The following is a 7,490-nucleotide window of genomic DNA, read 5'->3' as shown; positions in this document are numbered from 1 at the left end:
TGCCCTCAAGAAAATAAACTTCCTCCTAAGGATATGGCGGGAGATACAGCCAGCAAATTTGATCATCAGAAAAAAAATAACCAGAAGGGATTGGAGACTTGGCTTCTCCTCCATGCCAGGCATCTGGAATTTTGACTGCTCTCTGATGGGAGAAAAAATACCTCGGCAAAGCATGCCTCCGAGCCGGAAGGTGCCTGCCCGAGGGCAGAGTCAGGGAAGAGAGCGGACGCTTCCCTTGACAGCACCTCCCGGTCCACATCGGCTTCTTCCTCACCTCCTCTTGGGCCCCGCATCTCTCCTCCTCTGCCACACAGATCGTTTCTAATTCCTCAGCCACCCTGCTCCTGCCCAGGGGAGTCCCTGTTTTCCTTTCATGTGTTTTCTATGGTCCCCGCTGTCAGCTGAGAGCTCGGGTCCCTCACTGCCCCCTCATTCTGGCCTGTCCCCACCCACGCTACTGAGGCCTGGAAGAAATGTGGGTGACTCTCATCTTTCCGAGTTGTGACTCAGTGAAGGGCCGTCCCTGGGATTGAGCTCTCCCTGTTCCTGTGTGTCCCCCATCACCTGTCCTTGAGGCCCCTCCCCGTCCTGGTTCAGATGGTGACACCCCCCCCCCCCGCCACATCTCTGACACAGATCAACATTCTAGTTACTGTTTTTTTGGAGTTGGTTTGGGTCTGGGAATTTTACAAAATGTTTCTGGGAGCTGCAGCCATGTCTGTGTGGGGAATGAAACCTCAGAGGCCGTGTTCCTCCTTCCCACAAATACTTCTGAATATTTCCAAAGGCATAGGTACAGATCCATGTGCGCACAGGCCTCAAGAGACCTACTGGACCTCAGGAGGCCTCAGATTACCTATGCTGTGAAATGGGACAGCTGGGAAGCCCGGGAGCTTCTCTGGACAGCTCTGGGTTTGCAGGAAAAGGTCTGCAGGAAGGTGGAGGTGGGCAGCAAAAGTTCTACGTTTCCCTGAGTCACCTCAGTCCCCAGAGACACCAAGGCAGCTGCATGCTGGGCCTCCAGAGGACTCAACTTCTGACTGGGGTAAATTCCTCTGGTGTAGGGTAATCAACTTGTCCTGGTTTGCCCAGGATTGTCTCAGCTTTAGCAATGAAACTCCTGCCTCCCAGAAAAGCGCTTTAGTCCCGGGGAAGACAGGGCAGTTGGTCACATGGCTTTGTCATTATCATCAGTAGAGTGGGGACAATAACAGTGGCTGTGCAGACTAAATAATAGTAGATTGTGTAGGGAAGACGCAGATGACCAGAGAGAGCACAGCACAGCGAGGTGAGCACAGCATCGTGAAGGATGGAGTCCACCAGCTGGCAGCCTCGGCCGCCCTCCCGCCTCCCTCTGACCCTCCAGGGTCCTCGAGGGTCAGAAACCCACCCCTGCCCAGGACAATACAGCTGACACAAATGGTGTCCCAGCCGCATGCCAAGCAGGATGCTAAGTGTTCCCCAAGTGCTGCAGTTGGGATCTGGAATTATTCTGGGATCTGGAATGGTCCCCAAAAGCTCGGCATGGAAGGTTTTGTCCCCAGCCCAGGTGCTACCAGGAGAAGGATTTTTGGAGTTTGGCTCAGTGGAAGGAGGTGTGCCTGCAAAGAGGACCAGCTCCCCTTCCCTCTCTGTCCCAGGCACCCTAAGAAGAGCAGATTCCTCTGTCCCATGCTGCCGCCGTGATGTACTGTGACGTCACAGGGCCCCAACAGACAGTCAACAAACTGTGGACTGAAACATTCCAAACTGTGAGCTAGGATCAACTTTTCTTCTTTGTAAGTAGACCACCTCTGGTATTTTCTAGTGGTGAGGAAAAGTGCGACCCACCAAGGACAGCTACCCACTCCTTGCAGTAACATTCCGGTTCCAGAGAGGAGAAGCCAGAAGCTCAGCACTGAAGCTTCCGGCCACTGTGAGCCAGCATGTGGTACCCAGGTCTTTCTGACACAAACATTCTCACCTTTTGAGAGACTGCAGTGCTCCTGGAGGGAGAGAAACTTCCAGAACTAAGGTCAGGAGTGAAACTTCAGAGGACCCACGTCCCCATGGACCAGCCTCCTTGGTGTCTGTCACTCAGCCTCACTGTGGTCCGGCCTGAGTGAGGCCGCTCACAGTGAGGCCGCTGTTCCCGCACCCTCTGACTTCTCCATGTGGGGGCAAAGCGGCTTCTGTGCCAGCCACACTTCAGAGACAGGCGCCTGCACCCTCCTCTGCTCTGGGCTCTGTGGTCCTGTCCAGGCCTGCCCAGGGTCACAGCTCTGTCCCTCCTGAGGCCTTCCTTCTGCCCAGCTCCAGCCCCAGCAGACAGATGGGGCTGGGCTCTCGGGGAGCAGAGTCCAGTGGGCTTTTCCCATTTTCCAGAGTCCTCCGTGGAATTCTCATCAAGTTGCAGCAAGTCCTCTCAGGTCAAGAGGACATAGATGGAATCTTTCAGGTCACTCAGCTCAGCCCAGGTCACCATGGCTTGGGGGATGTCTACCCGGCCAGATAGATGCGGAGGCCCTGGGCAGGCGTGCTGAGGATCTGCTAGGCAAGTCCATTTGGGCCTTTGTGTCACCGCAGAATCTCAAGGTTTGAGATTTTAAAAAAAGCTCACAGCCTCTGCATCTGCGGAATGAAGCAATGACTCTCGCTCTGAAATTAGACCCACTGGGATGTGCGGGGCTGAGCCTCACTTCCTGCCCGACCCATGACTTTGGGACAGTGGTGGTGCCCACCTGAGTCTATCCGCTTCCCAGCTGCCATGAGGCCAGCAGCTTCCTCTGCCGTGTGCTGGGCCTCGATGCACCAAGCTGCAGAGGTCAGGAAGAAGCGCCAAGCTCAGACTTCCAGGACATTCCAGACCCGACCGCAGCACCCAGAGCCCTGAGGGCCTGGACTAGGAGACAAGGCTACACTCGGGAAGGCTTGGAGCCAGGCTGGCCAGGCCTCCGGAGCTCAGAGGGCTACAGTTTTGATACCATCCCTGGGGTTCAATCTCCACCCCTGGGTGAGACCCCCTGAGGGGTGAGGAGAATGTTCCAGTCTTCCTGAGCCTGGGACTGTGCTTGCTTGGTCACATCCAGGGCATGGGGCTGGGGGACTCGGGTGGGAGGGGATAGATGGCCTCACAATGAGTGACTTGGCCCAGCACAATGTAGTTCCTCAAAGTTCCGGGGGCCGGGATGCAAATCAGGACGTCACTGGGAGCCAGCTCCCTCCGGATGCTCAAAGGCAAAGTCTCCCTGTTCTTCCAAGCAGACAAGGGTGAGCCTGGCAGGAGACCACATCTCCAGTCCCTGCCTCCAACTGGGTAGGGCACTGTCCTCTCCCATGTGTGTACCCCCTAGGAAGACGCCTGCTCCTGGATCTGAGGCCCCAACCCCGGTGATTCAGGGTGGCCTCCTGTCCAGCTGCTTCTCTGAGTGACAGCTGCACACACCCCTTTTCCAAGAGGCTGTGTCTTCACAAGTTCTGGGGCCTGAGGATGAGGAACAGACTTAGCAGTCAGGGTCCTGAGCTGGAGCTGTGGCTTCCCTGCTCTGCCTGGGGGCCTTTGGGAAGTCCCCAAACCTCCAGCTTAATGTTTCAAACTGGAAAAGGAGGATTCTAACAGGATATATTTTAAGGGATGAATAAATGAACGAACATGAGTCCCAGGCTTAGCACAGTCCTGGTCACGTGATAAACACCACTAAATGGCAGCCGAGATGGTTATTTTAAGAGAAAGTTGGTGTTTTACACGTTTGGCTTCCTGCGCCCCATTTCTCCTCTCCCAGTTGCTCCTTTGCGCTGGCCCTCAGTGCACCCTGCACTCATTTCCGGTGACACCTGCTCTCACGAGCTCCGGGCCATCCCAGCCAGCGCCCTGGGGCGCAGGAGCCACCGTGGGTGAGAACCGCGCCCCCTCCCGGCCTGGCCGCAGCGGGGCAGAGCCCTCCCTCCGGTGCCATCTCCGCAGAGCACTTTATAAAATGAGAGCGAGTGCTCTCGGGTGTAGGAGTAATTATAATTCCCAAGTTTCTCTGAACATTTTTCTAACTGGATCTTTTTGTGTCGCTGTCTCAGAATAGACACACTTGTGGGCTTTCCTGGGCTCAAAATAGTCGTGAGAGAGGGGTTGAAATCGACATCCGAGTTTGAATTACAACAACCTGGTTACAACTTCGGATTGGACGGCTCTCACCAGCCAAACGCCAGTCTCTCTGCAAGTGTGGCTTCCTTTTATGGAAGAGCACGATCCCTGCTCGGAGGGAGCCGTGTTCCCAGGCCTTTCGCAGCAGGGCTAAGGCTGAGACTGGAGCCTCCGTGGGCAGCAGGGCCCGTCTGCTCCTGCAGGCCGAGTGACCAAAGGCGAGTTCGGGACTCTGAGTTTGGGCAGGGTTGAATCTTGCCTCCTCCCTCTCAAGACTGCGGGGACTGTAGGTGACTTGCATCACCCCGCCTTGCCTCAGTTTCCTCTTCTGTCCAGCTGAGATGATCTTGTACAATGACCAGAGCTGCTGAGAGTAAACGCACCAGCACCTGTGGGAAATGGGGGTTCTCACAGCAGCACCTGTGGGAAATGGGCTGCTCTGATCGCTCAGCACACAGGAGGCACACAATGTGTGTTTGTGAACCCAGAGTCAGAAGTCACTGGTCTTCCATGTCACAACCCAAGTGGTCTCGAAAAGCAACCAGGGGTCTCTACTGGCATAGGCTCTCTGGGGGACCCAGTGTGACCGCCATGAGTAACTCCAGAAGGGTGGGAGGGAGGAGGTGGCCTCGGGGTTCAGACTGAAGCAGACGAGAAGGAAAGAGAACCTTCTGCATCTGCCTCTGCCAAGAAAAAGACAAAACTGTCACCTGCTCCCTGCCCCACCCCAGGGTGCAGCGAGTGTGTCTAGAGACTGAAGTCACAGGGGCGCGACCCAGGCAGTCTGGGGGAACCTTTGCCTGGCAGGGTCCCGGGGTAAACCCAGCTGGGTGACAGAGGCAGCAGACAGAAACACTTCGTTTGGCTTTTACTGGTTCAACTGAAAAGGCCTCATGGAGAGGTCGCCTCACCCTCTAGCCCCCGTGCAGAGGAAGGGGAGGCCCTTGCTGGCCGGTCCTTCGTTCACCCTTCAGTGCTGAGAAGGCTGCGCTCCCAGGCAGGGCGGGCCAGACCCTGGCCGGGGCTTCTGCAGTAGCTGCCTGGCGCTCGCCTGGTGCCACCAAAACTCTCTGCACTCTTCTGCATGCCAGTCACACCCTGACGGAAGGAGAGAGCTGTCGTGCCACTGCCCGGAGACTCCAGTGCAGAGCTCTCTCCTCTCAGAGCAAGTGTGAGCAAAGCCGGTCGCGGGCAGGCAGCCGGGAGCTGGGAGTCACGGCCCCATCTCCGCTCTGCTCCTGACAGCTTTGTCTCGGGAAGATAAGGCGCTGTGCATTTGATTACAGCATCGCACTGGCTGCGAAGTTTGAAGAAGCTGATGGTTCCAGGGGAGCCACCATCTAAAGACTCCATTGTGGCTCACCTCAGTGTGCAGGGCGAAGCAGGAATAAATACGGAATTAGGAGAGGAGCCGGGGTAGCAGCTCCTCCTCGGTGCAGGGACACTGCTCCCTCCCCCTGGTCAGGGACTGTCAGGGTCTTTGTGCCATCTTTTCGTCTGCTGTCTCTGAGTCCTTTGGGGACATTTAATCCCAACCAAAACAGCAAACAGCAGGCAAGAAGAGCAGCAGAGGAAGGAACCATGCCCAGCCCCGGCCCACAGTCAGCCCGGGCTGACTTCCATGACGTGACCACAGTTGGCCAGCACAGGGCCGTGACGCGGGGCTAAAGAGCTCTTTTCTTTTCTTCTTGCACCAAGGGGACTCTAGAAAGGGGACGGGAACAGGGTACGGGTGTCCTGGATGCAGCAGCATCTGCTTCATGGGGCTTGTTTTCTACCAGGGCCAGAAGACCTTCCTCTGCAGGGGAGGACGTTAAAATTTTCATGTAATTCAACATCCACATCTTAGTTTCTAGGTCAACAATTTTGACTGTTAGCCGCCACCCAGTGAGGATCCAGGACATGCTCAAGCGTCCACAAAGTCCTCAGCATCCTTTTAATAAGACAAACCATTCAAAAATGTGTCAGGGTTTTATGTGTGGATTTAAGGTAGTGTTTTAGCCTGCAGGCTTCGGGTTTGGCATGGTTTGAAATAAGACTCACAGCTAGTAAGAAGCATCCATTCTTTTTTCTTTCTTTTTTTTAATGGTAGCTGGGGATTGAACTCAGGACCTCATGCTTGCCAGGCGGGCACCGTGCCGCTGAGCTGTATACCTGGCCTGAAGCACCCAGCCTTCAGGAAAGGAAGGGCATGGTGAGCAATGGTGGCAAGTCACTGTCCCATGCCTCGGGCCCTAGAGACTCCCCAAGGTCTCCTCCCAGAGAAGGATCTTTTAGCCCTGGGAAACCACAAGCCCTACTAGGTGCGTACTGATGCTGCTGCCTGAGGCCAGAATGCTGTGCCCCAGACTGCTGTGACCCCAAAGCATGGTGAGGGACAGCAGTGGCGCAGGGACACTGGTGGCTGTGGGAGGAAGACTGCCCCTGTGCTCACCTCAGATCCGAAGCCTGCATCCACCCCCCATGCCATGCCCAAGGGGGCCACTGAAATGGGGACTTTAGAGACCATAAAGAGAAGGGAGAGGAAGAAGCCACAGGCAGACTGGGCCAGTCCAGAGGGTCCGGCTGGGCACTGCGGGAGGGCTGCCCTCGAAGAAGCAGATGTGACAGCTCGCCTCAGTGTCCTCTCAGAGCTTTCAAGCCACCATCCAGGCTCTCTAGGCCTTTGAGATGCTGTGAGCAGCTGACTCAGTTGGTCCAGAAAGCTCCTAACTATCTCTCACCACCCAGCCTACATGTGCCTCACTCCGTGAACAGTCCCTCCCTGCGCCTTCTCTCCCCGCCGTCCTCCAAGCTTTCTCTGCCTGTGTGCCCATCTCCAGACGTAGCTTCCTCCATCCACACCTGGTTAGGCCCAAGCTGTGTATGTGTCTCCCGACCAGGACACAGACTTCCCTAGAGCTGACGTCCTTGGGCGCCTTCCCTCCCTGTCCCACCTCTTGGAACAGGGTCCTACTTTTAGTACTCAAATTCCCGCTGTCACATTTGGGACTCCAGGGAGAGGGATGCTTCGAGTCCAGGGGCTGGGGCTCCAGATGTTTCTCTTCTCCCACATCTGGGTCTGTCCCTGGGCAGAAGGATTATACAATCTTATTATCATCAAGTCCCAACAGGACCAGCCTGGCTGCCAGCACTGTGTCAGTCGTGTCTCCTGGCCACAGCTCAACTCTGCTTCGTGGTGACCCTCGCCGAGAGCCAAGGAGAGGGACTCCAGGGCATCTCAGTGATCAAGACACAGATTTCCAATCGAAGCCACTATCCTCATCAGGATCAATCGAGGTCTCTCGCAAGTCCTTGGTCAAAATGAGTTTCCAAGAAGAAGTTCTGTTTTAAATTATTTTTTTGTGTATCGTTCAAGATTTAAGTGACTATT

Source organism: Cavia porcellus, unplaced genomic scaffold, assembly GCF_034190915.1.
Source record: "Cavia porcellus strain 051 isolate PalLab524CR breed Dunkin Hartley unplaced genomic scaffold, mCavPor4.1 scaffold_5, whole genome shotgun sequence".
Classification (NCBI taxonomy): domain Eukaryota; kingdom Metazoa; phylum Chordata; class Mammalia; order Rodentia; family Caviidae; genus Cavia; species Cavia porcellus.
This window is presented reverse-complemented; position numbering follows the sequence as displayed.